An 18,401-nucleotide genomic window follows, 5' to 3' on the forward strand; every position below is an offset into this window, starting at 1 on the left:
TGGATTATTATTTTTCTCCTCCAGATCTTCCCAACCCAGGGTTGAAACCTTCCCCTCCTCTCCTGTATTTCCCACATTGCAGGAGGATTCTTTATCCCTGAGCCAACAGGGAAGCCCTTTTATATGCTAATTGATGACTTATTTTTTGACACACCTACTCATGACTTAGCTTCATTAGCTAACATTGAATTATTTATTTCTTAGTAAAATCTTTATATATTTGAATGCTAATTTGTTATTGGTTACTATTTCAATTTTCTATTGCTCTGTAACAAATCACCGCAAACTTAGCAGCTTAAATCAACAAAAATGTTATCTCATGGTTTCTGTGGGTTCAGAGTCCAGTGTGATTTAGGGAGGAGCTGTGCATAGTAGGATTTCCTTAGGCTGCTATCAGGAAATCAGTGAGGTATGTCTTCACTTGGAGGAACTTCTAGGCTCCCTCAGGTCATTGGCGGAATTCATTTCTCTGCACTTCTATGACCGACATCACTACTTTCTTGTTACCTGTTGGAAGGGGGTTGTTCCCAGCTACTGAAGGTTATTCTCAAGTCATTTGATGGGAGGCCCCTTGCAAAAGCCTTCTCTTGGATATGACAGCTGCTTCAAATCCAGCATGTCTGCATCTCCTGCAGCTTTAAATCTCATTGACCTCTTCTGTCTCTGACTTCTAAAGCCTTTTTAAGAAGGACTCATGTCAGGTCCACCTGTACTCAAGGGGAAAGGAGTTTACAAAATAGGCACAACAGGAGTCTTAGAGGCTTGTCTTAAAAGTCTGCCGATCCACTTATATAAACTACAAGTACTTCCTCCAAGCTTATGACTTGCATTTAAATTTAATAAATATTACTTTTCCCTGGTGGCTCAGATGGTAAAGCGTCTGCCTGCTGTGCGGGAGACCTGGGTTCAATCCCCGGGTTGGGAAGATCCACTAGAGAAGGAAATGGCAACCCACTCCAGTAATCTTGCCTGGAAAATTCCACGTACTGAGGAGCCTGGTAGGCTACAGTCCATGGGGTCGCAAAGAGTCGGACACGACTGAGCAACTTCACTTTCACGTTTAGTAAAGATGATATTCTTAATTTAAATATGCTATTTTCTCTAAGTACTTTGAATATTTGTCATTATTATTGCAAAGTAAACTACTTTCAGGCTTCTCTTTTCTTGCAGGTAATTTATTTTATTTTTGACTCCTTTTCAGATATCATAGTTGTCCTTGGGTTTTATAGTTTCAGCGCTATATAAAATTATCCAATTTGAAACTAATCAGGCTTCCTGAGTTACAAGATTTATTTATTTCTTTTATTTCTATAGTATTATTTTTGCCTATGTCTCTCCCTTATTCTAATTATTTATCCCTTAGAACTTCATTGAGTTGTAGCTGAATCTTTCCTATGCTATTTTAATGTCTTTTAAACAATGGTTTATATATATATTTATTTCTTTACCTCCCTGTGGTCCATTCTGAGTAATTACAGATGATGTAACATCACCTCAGTAATTTTTAGCATTATTTAAAATGTTATTTATTCCTACTCATCAAATTTCTAATAAAATTCCCATATTTATCACTTTTATAAATTTCATATGCTGCTTTATACAAATAGTTCAAGTCCTTCTGAAGTTTTTGGTTAATTCTTTCTTTAGATTTCCTATCTTTCATTATATAGATATATGAATGTTATATTCTGTGTTTAATAATGCCAGTATCTGTAACTGCTGGAGATTTAATCCTGTAATTAACCCTGTAGACTCTCAAGTCATTGCATTGTGTTTTAATCCTGTTGAGTCTCATAAGGGTTAGCATATTTCATCATTTTTTTTTAAATTTTTGAGTGTCAATTTATGATTTTTGGCAGTTCATTTGTGGGAAATTTTTTTAACTCTGATAATAAAATATATCCTGGACTTCCCTGGCAGTTCAGTGATTAAGATTCTGACTTCCAGTGCAGGGGCTGCAGGTTAAATCCCTGGTTGGGGAACTAAGATCCCATGTGCCACTTGGTGTGGCCAAATAAAATAAAATAAAATAAAATATATCTTGCTAGAGAAAACTTTGCTTTATGCTTGTATAATAGATAGTTGAGGTAACTACAAACCTGAGACTGTCTTGAATTACGTTTTAGGCTTGAGGTTTTTTTCTATCATGTAAGTCACACGATGATCAGTGTGTGGATATGAATTATCTCTCTTATCCGTTCAACCTGTTGTCAAGTTTAAAACATCAATTACCAATTGAATGAACCTACAATGACATTCCCCACCTCCATTTTCCAACTGAGAGCTTTATTTTGGGGTTTCCCTAGATTCTGATATAGTTCTAATACTGTCTCCCACCTTGTGACATTCCCAGAATGAATTCTCCCCATCCTTTATACAGCTTATTAAAAATCTCCAGTCTACTAGGGTTAGATCGAAAGATACTCAAATGACAAGCACTGTGGGAGTATGTCAACACTGTGTACTGTCATCCTGCTTATTTAACTTATATGCAGAGTACATCATGAGAAACACTGGGCTGGAAGAAGCACAAGCTAGAATCAAGATTGCCGGGAGAAATATCAATAACCTCAGATGTGCAGATGACACCACCCTCACGGCAGAAAGTGAAGAGGAACTAAAAAGCCTCTTGATGAAAGTGAAAGAGGAGAGTGAAAATGTTGGCTTAAAGCTCAACATTCAGAAAACGAAGATTATGGCATCTGGTCCCATCACTTCATGGGAAATAGATGGGGAAACAGTGGAAACAGTGACAGACTTTATTTTGGGGGGCTCCAAAATCACTGCAGATGGTGACTGCAGCCATGAAATTAAAAGACACTTACTCCTTGGAAGGAAAGTTAGAGAGTCCCTTGGACTGCAAGGAGATCCAACGAGTACATTCTAAAGGAGATCAGTCCTGGGTGTTCTTACGAAGGAATGATGCTAAAGCTGAAACTCCAGTACTTTGGCTACCTCATGTGAAGAGTTGACTCATTGGAAAACACTCTGATGCTGGGAGGGATTGGTGGCAGGAGGAAAAGGGGACAACAGAGGATGAGATGGCTGGATGGCATCACTGACTCGATGGACGTGAGTTTGAGTGAACTCCTGGGGATGGTGATGGACAGGGAGGCCTGGAGTGCTGCGATTCACGGGGTCGCAAAGAGTCAGACAGGACTGAGCGACTGAACTGAACTGAACTGAACTGAGATAGCATATTGAAAAGCAGAGACATTACTTTGCCAACAAAGGTCTGTCTAGTCAAGGCTATGGTTTCTCCAGTGGTCATGTATGGATGTGAGAGTTGGACTGTGAAGAAAGCTGAGTGCCGAAGAATTGATGCTTTTGAACTATGGTGTTGGAGAAGACTCTTGAGAGTCCCTTACACTGCAAGCATATCCAATCAGTCCATTCTAAAGGAGATCACCCCTGGGTGTTCTTTGGAAGGAATGATGCTAAAGCTGAAACTCCAGTACTTTGGCCACCTCATGTGAAGAGTTGACTCATTGGAAAAGACTTTGATGCTGGGAGGGATTGGGGACAGGAGATGAAGGGGACAACAGAGGATGAGATAGCTGGATGGCATCACCAACTCGATGGACGTGAGTCTGAGTCAACTACGGGAGTTGGTGATGGACAGGGAGGCCTGGCGTGTTGTGATTCATGGGGTTGCAAAGAGTCGGACACGACTGAGTGACTGAACTGAAATGAACTGAACTGTCTTTAGAGACCAGCACATTTAAAGAACATCTTTTCACCACAATATATCTGCAAGGAATTCCTTTTCTTATTTGTGTACCTGGCACTGTATTTTCCAAAAACTTTTAAAAATAAATTTATGAAGCATTTTTAGGTGTTCTCTAATGGAAACATTGTCTAGACATCTATCCTACCATATTGCTGGGCAAATATCCTATAGCACCTGTAGCTTTTTGTTCATAAGAACAAAAAGCAACCACAAAACATTATTTAAATAAATAGTTTACTGTAATGTAACATTAGGGAGAATAATTCTTCTGGTCCTCTCAACCACATTATAAGACAAAATACACAGAATTCTGAATCTTATACAATCAATTACTGTGTGTATAACATAGCCATTTGTAGATATCAACATCATGATTAGTTTATATTTTCATTATTTTTATACTTGTTTACAGAGTTCTTTAGAGTTATTTATTTTGATACTTTCCTAGAACTTCTGTAATCTTACCAGAACCAAGAGACAAACAATTTCATCTTAGACAAGCTGACATAGAACCAGAATTTAGGTTTTTAATAAACTGAATTTGCTTGAAATATAGTCCTTTTTACCAGGTGAATTGGAACCCAGTCCTCTGGGCATCTGGTTGAATTTTTCTTATAGAGTTAATGACATTATAAGACAATCCCTATGACATTAAAAGCTTTTCTAAATTCATATGTTTTACTTAAATTTTTGCATCTTGGTACCTGGAATTTTTCTCTAAAGTGATTTACTTTTTAAAATTTTTTGGCCAATATCACATGATCAGTTATTCTATCACAAAGTTATAGTTGTTTAATCTATTAGTTTGGTTAAAAGTGTGTGTTAATTATTAGGATTTTATTGTATTGGCAAATCAACTAAAGGTTTCCTCTCCCAACAGGTGATGGATGAGTTTATCTAATCAGCTCTCCTCTTTGGCTATAAGGATAATTATTATTAATACATCACTTTAGAACACATTGTAAAAAATTATTTTTTGTTGGTTATTTTTATGAGCACCAGAACGATCAGTCATTACTATACTGGTAACATTTCAGCACTTTCAAAGCCTTCCTAGCTTACTCCTAGATCCCTATATTTAATTGAGAGGGTGGATAATTTATAAACAATATAACAGATAAAAGAAACAAAGTACATGGGAACTCATATACACCCGTGGCGGATTCATGTTGATGTATGGCAAAACCAATACAGTATTGTAAAGTAAAATAAAAAAAAAATTAAAAAAGAAACAAAGTACCATTTATAAATCTTCCCTTCTACTCATAAAATTCTTTCAGAAATCAAATTATATTCAACCCTTTACATTTTTCTTTATATTTCATATATTTTGTAATTGTTATTTTTACTTAAGGAGCCATCATTTACAAATTCCACTCCTATCAGTGAATCAAAATTCTTCTGCTACTACTTATACTTTTGTAGATAAAATTGTCACCATATGGGCACTACAAGAAACTTCAGTTCCTTCCTTAAATAGCCTCTGACTTCTCCAGAAGATCAGTTCATATGATCCATCATGGTCAGACACTCACTAAAATTGTAGACCCAGTTGAACAACTGAGTCCAACTTGATTTAGCAACTCTCAAACAGAACATTCTCATACTGTATACTTTTAAAAAGTTTCACTATGTGTGAACCTTGAAGTGAGCTTCCTTTTGTGTATTCTAAAGAAAATTATAAATGTAATACAATAATGTAATGATATGAAATTTCTAAATCAAACTATACATTCTTAAAAATCTCAGTAAAATTCCCATAAGTATTTTATAGAATGAGGTGAATTATATGTATAATTATTTATCAAGCTTTACTAAAAAATTAAGAACAAAATTAATAACATATCCCAAATTACATAGAAAATATAGTAATGGGCTATAATAATTAATTTGCTATTTGCAAGACAGGCCAATGTAATAGGATAAAGATAAAAGCACAATATTTTCTAATATATGAGACATTAGTATGTGTGATAGCAACAGATATTATATCATTCTAACAAAGAATAGGAAAGTTGGGAATTTTTTTTTGAAAAAAAATGAAGCTAACCTTATTTTAAGTATATTTCAGAAAGGAATTCCCTGGTGGACCAGTCATTAAGACTCAGTACTTTCACTGCTGTGGATGCAAGTTCAATCCCTGGTCAGGGAAAGAAGATCCCACAACCTGCACAATGTGGTTAATCATATAACATACCCAAAAGGTAACATACACACACACACATTTATATATGTAAATTAAATATTTTCAATATTAAAGTAAATATATAATACAGACTATATAGTTACTGGCAGAAAATATAGGGAAATGAATATACATGTATGTTTCTATAAATAATCTTAGCCTAATGTCACCTTTTGGATAGACAGAATGTTTTTCCCCCACCCAGTATATCAATATTCTCAACCTCAGAATTTGTGAATATGTTACCTTATCCTTTATATTGCAGAGGAATTTTGTGATGTGTATGTGATTAGGTTGAGAGTCTTGAGATGGGAAAAGTGTCTGGTAAAAAGGAAGCATTAGGGTCACAGTCAGAGAAGCAGAGAGGGAGAAGAGATGTAAGGACAGAAACACTGTGTCAGGAGAGAGAGAGTGGCAGCAAGAAGGAAAGGAAGATGCTACATTGCTGGCCTTGAAGATGGGGCACTGGTGCATGAGCCAGTAAGTACTGTCAGCTTCTAAAAGCTGCAAAAGGTACATCAACAAATTCTCCCCCAGAGCTTCCAGAAGAAAAACAGTGCTGCCAACCAATTTTAGACTGTGACCCATGGAGCTGCATGATCATAAATCTGTGCTGATTTAAGCCACTCGATTAATGGAGATATGTTACAATAGTGATAGGAATCTAACACAACCTTATCAAACTAGAAAGATATAAGAACTTATGTGGGAAAAAATACAAATATTTATGTCAGAGCCATTTTTGTTTTTTAAGTTCTTATTTGGAAGACATGTAAAAACAAGGCAAATGACATAATGGACTGTAGTATTTACAACATGTATAAAATCACATGTTAATATAAAGATTATTGACAGAGTTCCTTTAGACAGAAAAAGAACAGATAGCCTTCTGATACTATGCAAAGCATATAAGTAGGCCAACTATCAAATAGGAAATACAAATAGAAAGAGGTAGATATCTTCAAGAACAATAAAAAAAAAATGAAAATTCCTTTTTTTTTTTTTTTTTTTTGTCGTCACAGAATCAAGCTGTAGAAGTTTGGGTGCTTCATTATGCTATCAAAATTATTTCTTTACATAGTCTTGAGATGTATTAATTTTCATTTTACATATTTTAATTATCTTTGAGACAATGAACTATTTGAAATTATGAGTGAGATAATTTAATAATTTCATTTTTGTAACTAGAATCTAACAGGTTGAGACTAAAAATTAGTAGGAGAAAAAGTAATATAATGTTATCATTTTATTTAAAAATAATTTTCTCATAAATAACTACATTAATTTGCTCTTATAAGATGATCAGAACTGATATGTGGGAACAAAAATTCTCCTCTCATTTTAAAATTAGTTTGACCTTAACCAAGTAATAAAATTCCAGATTTTGTGGCCCTTATCTATAAGATAATAAAATGCATTATAAATCAAGTAAAATAAAGACATCTTATCTCAGGGTAGGTGGAATTTATAATATGTATAATAGCAAAGAGAGTATCCATAAAATAAAATTATAGGAATGTGAGATAAATATCATGATATTTCAACCTCTGACATTTTCATTCTAATTTTTTGCTAAGTACCTCTTAAAGCTTATCCTGTTTTATCATTCTACTGGGGATTATTAAATTTCTCTCCTCCACCCTCAGCTTTATCTTATTTGAATATGTCCTTCTATTTCATTGCTTCCAAAAGCCCTTTTGCATCTGTTGAGTCATGTTTAATCACTACACACATGTGTTTTTAAAACTTGTTTTGAGAAAAAATAAATTATTTTATAAAACATATTTTTCTATCTGTATCATTTGAAAATGCACCCATATACATCCTCTTCATATATATCTGCACTCCCATTCTCATTGCAGGGTTATGCACAATAGCCAAGAAATGTAAACCATCCAAATGTCCATAGATAAATCAATGGATAAAGACCATGTGACATAGGCATGCAGTGGAATATTATTCAGGTTTAAAAAGAAGGAAATTTTGCCATTTGTAATAACATGGATGAACTTGAAGGGTATTGTGCTTGGTGAAATAAGTTAGAGAAAGGAAGACAAATATTCTACCCTTTTGCTTATCATGTGAAATCTAAAATTGCCAAGCTCACAAAACAGAGTAAAATAATAGTTATGAAGCTGGGGGCAGGAGCAAGGAATATGTTGTTTAAGGGTACAAACTTAGATTTTAAAAAGTTTTGGAGAACTAATTCACAGCATAGCAGTTACAGTCTTTTTGTTTAGTCACTAAGTCCTGTCTGACTCTGCAACCCCATGGACTGCAGCATGCCAGGCTTCCCTGTCCTTCACCATCGCCTGCAGAGTTTATTCAAATTCATGTCCATTGAGTCTGTGATGCTATCTAATCATTTAATCCTCTGCCACTCTCTTCTCTTTTTGCCTTCAATCTTTCCCAGCATCGGGGTTTCTTCCAATGAGCTGACTGTTCTCATCAGATGGCAAAGTATTAGAGCTTCAGCTTCAGTCCTTTCAATGAATATTCAGTTAATTTTCTTTAGGACTTACTGGTTTGATCTTCTTGCTATGCAAGGGACTCTCAAGAGTCTTTTCTGGACAACTGTGCTCATTTCACATGCTAAATTACAATCTTCTACATCCTAGGAGCTTCCCTGGTTGCTTAGTTGGTAAAGAATCTGCTTGCAATGCGGGAGACCCCGATTCGATTCCTGGGTTGGGAAGATCCCCTGGAGAAGGGATAGGCTACCCACTCCGGTATTCTGGGGCTTGCCTTGTGGCTAAGCTGGTAAAGAGTCTGCCTGCAATAAGGGAGACCTCGGTTTGATCCCTGGGTTGGGAAGAGCCCCTGGAAAAGGAAAAGGCGAGGCACTCCAGTGTTCTGGCCAGGAGAATTCCATGGAATCACAAAGAGTCGGACACAACTGAGTGACTTTCACTTCCACACACTATTATAAACTTAAAAGTTTCTAAGAGGCGAGTTCTTGATTGTTCTCATGTCATAATGTGTAGTGTAATAGAGGTATTAGCTAATGCTGCATTGGTAATCGTATTAGAATATACAAATGATTCAAATCAGCATATTGGATACCTTAAACTTATATGTTATATTTCACATTCTAAAAAAGAAGCAAAAATTGCAAAGTAACAATGCAAGTAATAAACATGGTTAAAAATAAAATTTGACAGTGATATAAATGAATACCAAACTGATTATTTACCTTTAAAATGTTATGTTTTTTCCCTTGATCCATAGAGTCTCACATGTGAATCTGAGGTGTAGCCCAGAAATTTATATTTTAAACGTGTGTCCAGGTGACTGTGATACATGTGACTAGTGTGTAAGAAATCTAGTGAAGATGAAATAGGTAGGACTCATTGAGCAGAAGAGACCCAGATTCTGAGACCACCCTAGTCTTGACAAAGACTGTCTGCTTTGATTTTCCTATTTTCAGGGCAAAGCCAACCCTCATTCTACATGTTAAGCTCTTAGAATGTATTAGATCTTGTTCCAGGAGCTTTTATATCCATTATCCAATTTTAGTGTTCACATTAATCAGTCAGGGTAAGTATCTCAAGCTCCGTATTATAAATAAATAATTTGTAATGCATAGATTTTAAACAACCTGATCAAAGAATGCGGGCCGAAATATTGTTAAGTTCAAGTGTATTTGATTGTCCCTAGTAAGTCATGTGTTATCCTAAGCCAATTCTGACAGTGGAACTATCCTCATACATAAAAATTCAAAGTACAAAGGAGATGTATGCAAAGAAAAATGATTTTTTTCTTTGAAGTCCTTTCATAACATGTTTTGTAAATAGAGAATAAAAAATCTTTTTTTCTAAATCCAGTACACAGTTTTGGGGAAAATTTTTCTTAGTCTCCGATTATATTAACATTGTAGTGTTCACAGTTCCCATAAAATAATTTCAAATGCTTATAAAGAGAGAAATTAATTTAATATCACATATTTCATATAAAAATAAGATGGATATCAAAGATTAGAATTATTTAAGGGAACTTGTAATTACTGGATTAAATATTTTTTAAAAAGAGAAGTAGAGATTAAAATATTTACATAGTTAATTCTCATATTTTAAAATTTTCCTTTACCCCCATTAATGGTAACTTTACTTTCTTTTTGTTTGTCTCCTCAGTTAGTAGACACTCATTCTATCCTGGGGGCTTTCCTGGTGGCTCAGTGGTAAAGAATCCACCTTTCAGTTCAGGAGACTCAGAATTGACCCCTCAGTCGAGTAGATTCCCTGGGGGAAGGCCCTGGCAACTCACTCCAGTATTCTTGCTTGGGAAATCCCATGGACAGAGGAACTTGGTGGGTTACAGTCTATGGGGTTACTAAACAACAGCAATAATAAGACTCTGGCCTACCTCTTGTCCTAAAACTAAAACATGGGCTAAAAAACATGTCTAGGTTCTTTGTTGATGTAAAATCTACTTTACTGAAATTTCCTCTTAACATGAAGTACTTATAATATGGTAGAAAATGCCCTGGATTTAGGTTTTCTTTGTTTTCAGAGTGAGCTGTTTAGCACTGGTGGGGTAGACTTACCTCTCCAATTTTACTTCACTTTAAAATAGGAAATAAAATATCATCACAACAGCTAACTCATGCTTGTATGGTAATGCTGTCATATCTGAACCTTGTGAGTCCATGGACAGTGGGCCACCAGGCTCCTCTGTCCATGGGATTTTTCAGGTAAAAATACTGGAGTAGGTTATGATTTTCTCCTCTAGAGGATCTTCCTGATCCAGGGATCAAACCTACATCTCTTGCATCTCCTGAATTGACAGATGGGTTATTTTACCACTGAGCCCTCTGGGAAGCCCCAACAAAAGGGAACTGAGTGACACTGAATATATATTTCACACTTTTTTGTATACTCGACCAGTCTTTACCTATAACATTCTGTTTTAAGTAGACAAAGCTGAAGATAAAATTATTAATCGGAAATTTAGAAAAATTAAAAAAGTTATCTGTAATGAACCACAAAAAGATAAAACGGGAATGATGAAATGTACAATGGAAGGATATAGGCAGAAGGTCTGACATACATTTTGGTGCTTAGGGAATGAAAAGGAGAGAGAGGGTAGAGGTAGGAGAAACAGTAGGGCTTTTCCTGATAGTGTATATAACAAAACTTTATAAAATGCTGCACAAGTTCAGGTAATAATTACAACCATCACAAACTACAGTATCCTTCTTGTCTGGGTATTGGTGTCATTTCTGCTATCTAAGCAGAAAGCTACATCTAGTCACAGGGATATTTGCAAGTAGTGCCCAAGTGCAAAATGAACAGCAACTGTCATCTTTAATCTTTCCTTTCCAGAATGAAAACAACTACCTTGAATAAGCTAGGGCCAAATATCTAAATACTGTCTCCTTTAACATGAACATTCTATACTCTATAACCCATACTTATACCAGTGTTTAATATATCCACACAAATAATTACCATCACTCAAGAAATTAAGCAATCATTACATTACTTTCTATCTACAGATTGGTATCATTGGACTAAATAGGTCCAGTTATTTAAAATAAGCATACACATTTATGAAATGGGTCATCTGTGAGCAAATCAATTCATGATGATTATTACATGATTACAAAATACAAATGAAATTATTAAGTGAAGAATGATGTAATTAAAAATTATCATTATTATTTTAAAAGTTGACTTTTTCTAAGAGCCAGTACTATTTTGTCTTCAGTTCAGTTCAGTTCACTTCAGTCACTCAGTCATGTCTGACTCTTTGAGACCCTATGGACTGCAGCACGCCAGGATTCCCTGTCTGTCACCAGCTTCCTGAGCTTTATCAAACTCATGTTGATTAAATCAGTGATGCCATCCAACCATCTCAACCTCTTTTGCTCCCTTCTCCTTCTTCCTTCAATCTTTCCCAGCATCAGGATCTTTTCCAAAGACCCAGTTCTTCACATCAGGTGGCCAAAGTATTGGGGTTTCACCTTTGCATCAGTTCTTCCAATGAGTATTCAGGACTTATTTCCTTTAGGATTGACTGGTTTGACTTCCTTGCAGTCCAAGGGACTCTCAAGAGTCTTCTCCAACACCACAGTTCAAAAGGATAAATTCTTCGGCACTCAGCTTTCTTTCTAGTCCAACTCTCTTATCCATACATGACTATTGGAAAAACCATAGCTTTGATTACACAGACATTTGTTGGCAAAGTAATGTCTCTATTTTTAATATGCTGTCTAAGTTTGTCATAGTTTTTCTTCCAAGGAGCAAACATCTTTTAATTTAATGGCTGCAGTCACCATCTACAGTGATTTTGGAACCCAAGAAAGTAAAGCCTATCATGACTTCCATTGTTTCCCCATTTACTTGCCAAAAGTGATGGGACCAGATGCCACGACCTTAGTTTTTTGAATGCTGAGTTTTAAACCAGGTTTTCACTCTCCTCTTTCACTTTCATCAAGAGGTTCTTTAGTGCCTCTTCAATTTCTGCAATAAGAGTGGTGTCATCTGCATATCTGATGTTATTGATATTTATCCCTGCAGTCTTGAAGAAGCTTCTGCTTTTTCCAGCCTGGCATTTACCAGGATGTATTCTGTATATAAGCCAAATAAGCAGGGTGACAATATGAAGTCTTGACATATGCCTTTCCAAATTTTGAACCAGTATCTTGTATCATGTCTGGTTCTAATGTTGTTTCTTGACCTGAATACTGATTTCTCAGGAGGTAGATAAGATGGTCTGGTGTTCTCATCTTTTTAAGAATTTACGTGGTTTTTGTGAGCCACAAAATCAAAGGCTTTAGAGTACAAAATGAAGCAAAAGTAGATATTTTTCTGGGATTCTCTTGTCTTACTTAATTTTGTTTTCAGTTCAGTTCAGTTCAGTTCAGTCACTCAGTCGTGTCCGACTCCCTGTGACCCCATGAATTGCATCACCATAGGTTGCCCTGTCCACCACCAGCTCCCGGAGTTCACTCAAACTCACATCCATCAAGTCGGTGATGCCATCCAGCCATCTCATCCTCTGCCATCCCCTGCTCCTCCTGCCCCCAATCCCTCCGAGCATCAGAGTCTTTTCCAATGAGTCAACAGTTTGCAGGAGGTGGCCAAAGTATAGGAGTTTCAGATTTAGCATCATTCCTTCCAAAGAACACCCAGGACTGATCTTTAGAATGGACTGATTGGATCTCCCTGCAGTCCAATGGACTCTCAAGAATCTTCTCCAATACCACAGTTCAAAAGCATCAATTCTTCAGCGTTCAGCTTTCTTCGCAGTTCAACTCTCACATCCATACATGACTATTGGAAAAATCATAGCCTTGACTAGACAGACCTTTGTTGGCAAAGTAACGTCTCTGCTTTTGAATATGCTATCTAGGTTGGTCATAACTTTCCTTCCAAAGAGTAAGCGTCTTTTAATTTCATGGCTGCAATCACCATCTGCAGTGGTTTTCGAGCCCCCCAAAATAAAGTCTGACACTGTTTCCACTGTTTCCCCATTTATTTCCCATGAAGTGATCGGACCAGATACCATGATCTTTGTTTTCTGAATGTTGAGCTTTAAGCCAACTTTTTCATTCTCCTCTTTGACTTTCATCAAGAAGCTTTTTAGTTCCTCTTCACTTTCTGCCATAATGGTGGTGTCGTCTGCATATCTGAAGTTATTGATGTTTCTCCTGGCAATCTTGATTCCAGCTTGTGCTTCTTCCAGCCCAGCGTTTCTCATGATGTACTCTGCATATAAGTGAAATAAGCAGGGTGACAACATTATTTGGAACCAGTCTGTTGTTCCATGTCCAGTTCTAACTGTTGCTTCCTGACCTGCATATAGGTTTCTCAAGAGGCAGGTCAGGTGGTCTGGTATTCCCATCTCTTGAAGAATTTTCTACAGTTTATTGTGATCCACACAGTCAAAGGCTTTGGCATAGTTAATAAAGCAGAAATAGATGTTATTTCTGGAACTGTCTTGCTTTTTCGATGATCCAGCGGATGTTGGCCATTTGATCTCTGGTTCCTCTGCCTTTTCTTTTTTCAAGGTTCACATATTGCTGAAGCCTGGATTGGAGAATTTTGAGCATTACTTTACTAGCATGTGAGGTGAGTGCAATTGTGCAGTAGTTTGAGCATTCTTTGACATTACCTTTCTTTGGGATTGGAATGAAAACTGACCTTTTCCTATGGCCACTGCTGAGTTTTCCAAATTTGCTGGCATATTGAGTGCAGCACTTTCACAGCATCATCTTCCAGGATTTGAAATAGCTCAACTGGAATTCCATCACCTCCACTAGCTTTGTTCATAGTGATGCTTTCTAAGGCCCACTTAACTTCACATTCCAGGATGTCTGGCTGTAGATGAGTGATCACACCATCGTGATTATCTTGGTTGTGAAGATCTTTTTTGTACAGTTCTTCTGTGTATTCTTGCCACCTCCTCTTAATATCTTCTGCTTCTGTTAGGTCCATACCATTTCTGTCCTTTATCGAGCCCATCTTTGCCTGAAATGTTCCCTTGGTATCTCTGATTTTCTTGAAGATATCTCTAGTCTTTCCCATTCTGTTGCTTTCCTCTATTTCTTTACACTGATCACTGAGGAAGGCTTTCTTATCTCTTCTTGCTGTTCTTTGGAACTCTGCATTCAGATGCTTATATCTTTCCTTTTCTCCTTTGCTTTTCACTTCTCTTATTTTCACAGCTATTTGTAAGGCCTCCTGAGACAACCATTTTGCTTTTTTTTTTCATTTCTTTTCCATGGGGATGGTTTTGATCCCTCTATCCTGTACAATGTCATGAACCTCAGTCCATAGTTCATCAGGCACTAATTTTGTTTTACTTAATATTTTTTCTTGCTTAAAAGAAAATTCTTAATAAATCACAAATCCAGCATGCAAATAAAAATTTTGCATCAGAATATTCTTTTTAATGAAGTACAGAGGAGAAAGAATTTTCAGTGCTGTCTTTATTTTTTTTTCATGGTAAATTAATTTATTTAATTTGGAGGCTAATTACTTTACAATATTGTAGTAGTTTTTGTCATGCATCCAGATGAATCAGCCATGTGTGTACAAGTGTCCCCCATTCTGAACCCCCCTCCCACTTTCCTCTCCACATCATCCCTTGGGGTTGTCCCAGTGCACTGGCCCTTAGCACCCTGTCACATACATCGAACCTGGACCGGCGATCCATTTCACATATAGTAATATACAAGTTTCAATGCTATTCTCTCAAATCATCCCACCCTTGCCTTCACGCACAGAGTACAAAAGTCTGTTCTTTACATCTGTGTCTCTTTTGCTGTCTCGCATATAGGGTCATCGTTACCTTCTTTCTAAATTCCATATATATGCGTTATTATACTGTATTGGTATTTTTCTTTCTGTCTTACTTCACTCTGTATAATAGGCTCCAGTTTCATCCACCTCATTAGAACAGACTCAAATGCATTCTTTTTTATAGCTGAGTAATATTCCATTGTGTATACGTACCACAGCTTTCTTATCCATTTATCTGCCAATGGACATTTGGTTTGTTTCCATGTCCTAGCTATTGTAAACAGTGCTGTGATGAACGTTGGGGTACACGTGTCTCTTTCATATCTGGCTTACTCGGGTATGGCCAGCAGTGGTTTGGCTGGGTCGTATGGCTGTTCTATTTCCAGTTTTTTAAAGAATCTCCTTACTGGAGTTTTAAAGAAACTCCACACAGTTCTCTATAGTGGCTGTACTAGTTTGCATTCCGTTTGTAGACTTTTTGATACCAGCCATTCTGACTAGCATGAGATAGTACCTCATTGTGGTTTGGATTTACATTTCTCTGATAATGAGTGATGTTGAGCATCTTTTCATGTGTTTGTTAGCCATCTGTATATCTTCTTTGGAGAAATGTCTGTTTAGTTCTTTAGCCCATTTTTTTGATTCGGTCATTTATTTTTCTGGTATTGAGCTGCATGAGCTGCTTGTATATTTTTGAGATCAATCCTTTGTCAGTTGCTTCATTTGCTATTATTTTCTCCCATTCTGAAGGCTGCCTTTTCATCTTCCTTATAGTTTCCTTTGTTGTGCAGAAGCTTTTAATTTAATTAGATCCCATTTGTTTATTTTGTTTTATTTTCATTACTCTGGGAGGTGGGTCATAAAGGATCCTGATCTGATTTATGTCGGAGAGTGTTCTTCCAATGTTTTCCTTTAGCAGTTTTATATTTTCTGGTCTTACATTTAGATCTTTAATCCATTTTGAGTTAATTTTTGTGTATAGTGCTAGAAAGTGCTCTAGTTTCATTCTTTTACAGGTGGTTGACCAATTTCCCCAGAACCACTTGTTAAAGAGATTGTCATTAATCCATTGTATATTCTTGCCTCCTTTGTAAAAGATAAGGTGTCCATAGGTGCGTGGATTTATCTCTGGGCTTTCTATTTTGTTCCATTGATCTATATTTCTGTCTTTGTGCTAGTACCATTCTGTCTTGATGATTGTAGCTTTGTAGTATAAATTGAAGTCAGGTATGTTTATTCTTTCAGTTCCAGTCTTCTTTCTCAAGATTGCTTCGGCTATTTTAGGTTTTTTGAGTTTCCATACAAATTGTGAAAATATTTGTTCTAGTTCTATGAAAGATACCATTGGTAACTTGATAGGGATTGCATTGAATTTGTAGATTGCTTTGGGTAGTATACTCATTTTCACTATATTGATTCTTCCAAACCATGAACATGGTATATTTCTCCATCTATTTGTGTCATCTTTGATTTCTTTCATCAGTATTTTGTAGTTTTCTATATATAGGTATTTTGTTTCTTTAGGTAGATTTATTCCTAAGTTTTATTCTTTTTGTTGCAATGATGAATGGAATTGTTTCCTTAATTTCTCTTTCTGTTTTCTCATTGTTAGTATATAGGAATGCAAGGGATTTCTGTGTGTTGATTTTATATCCTGCAGCTTTACTAGACTCTTTGCGACCCCATGAACTATAGCCTACCACACTTCTCTGTCCATGGGATTTTCCAGGCAAGAGTACTGGAGTGGGTTGCCATTTCCTTCCCATTCATTGATTAGCTCTAGTAATTTTCTGGTGGTGTCTTTAAGGATTTATGTGTAGAGGATCATGTCATCTAGAAACAGTGAGAGTTTTACTTCTTATTTTCCAATCTGGATTCCTGTTATTCCTTTTTCTTCTCTGATTGCTGTGGCTAAAACGTCCAAAACTATGTTGTATAGTAATGGTGAGAGTGGGCACCCTTGTCTTTTTCGTAACTTTAGGGGAAATGCTTTCAGTTTTTCACCATTGAGTATAATGTTTGCTGTGGGTTTACCATATATGGCTTTTATTATGTTGAGGTATGTTCCTTCTATGATTGCTTTCTGGAGGATTTTTATCATAAATGGATGTTGAATTTTGTCAAAGGTCTTCTCTGCATCTGTTGAAATAATCATATGGTTTTGTCTTTCAGTTTGTTAGTGTAGTGTATCATATTGATTGATTTGCAAATATCAAAGAATCCTTGCATCCCTGGGATAAAGCCCACTTGGTCATGATGTATGATCTTTTTAATATGTTGTTGTATTTTGTTTGCTAGAAATTTGTTGAGGATTTTTTCATCTGTGTTCATCAGTGATATTGGCCTGTAGTTTTCTTTTTCTGTGGCATCTTTGTCTGGTTTTGGTATTAGGGTGATGGTGGCCTCATAGAATGAGTTTGGCAGTTTACCTTCCTCTGCAATTTTCTTGAAGAGCTTGAGTAGGATGGGTGTTAGCTCTTATCTAGATTTTTGGTAGAATTCACCTGTGAAGCCATCTGGTCCTGGGCTTTTATTTGTTGGAAGATTTTTTAATTACAGTTTCAATTTCTGTGCTTGTGATGGGTCTGTTAAGATTTTCTATTTCTTCCTGGTTCAGTTTTGGAAGGTTATAGTTTTCTAATAATTTGTCCATTTATTCCAAGTTATCTACTTTATTGGCATATAGTTGCTGATAGTTGTCAAATCAACAGAATTAGTAATGAAAATGGAGATATCACAACAGACAACACAGAAATACAAAGGCTCATAAGAGACTACTATCAGTGCTGTCTTTTAAAGGGACATAATAGGACTTCCCTGGTGGTCCAGTGATTAAGTCTCCATGCTTTCAATGTAGGCAGAGTGGGTTTCATCACTGATTAGGTAATTGAGATCATGCATGCTATGATATGGCCAAAACATAAAATAAATAAAAAATGGGAGGGGGGTGGAAAGGGACATGGGCTTACACTCAAACTAAGCTTTAAAAATTATATTCCAGATTTTCACTTGTATTTCATAGTTCAGAGAAACAGGAGACTGAAGAGCCAGGAAATATTAACAACTGAATACATGATGACATGAAGGGGTCTGGGGCCTAGGTGGGATGTTCCAGAGAGAGGCTCTCTATTGGAAGTGCCTTATCAGGGGCTCTGTCACCCTCTCTACTACCAACGACTTGTGTGGACATGAAAACATAACTAGATTCTAAGGCTTGATTTTCGAATCTTTACAGTGAGGC

The 18,401-nt window shown here is 36.3% G+C and overlaps 1 non-coding gene across 1 annotated transcript; it reads left to right on the plus strand.

Annotated features, from left to right (window-relative positions):
* The first annotated feature begins 853 nt into the window (after positions 1-853).
* On the plus strand, positions 854-925 carry TRNAS-GCU (transfer RNA serine (anticodon GCU)). Its single transcript has one exon. It is a non-coding gene; the product is annotated as a tRNA-Ser (tRNA).
* The last annotated feature ends 17,476 nt before the right edge of the window (positions 926-18,401 follow it).

Source organism: Budorcas taxicolor, chromosome 16 (assembly GCF_023091745.1).
Source record: "Budorcas taxicolor isolate Tak-1 chromosome 16, Takin1.1, whole genome shotgun sequence".
Classification (NCBI taxonomy): domain Eukaryota; kingdom Metazoa; phylum Chordata; class Mammalia; order Artiodactyla; family Bovidae; genus Budorcas; species Budorcas taxicolor.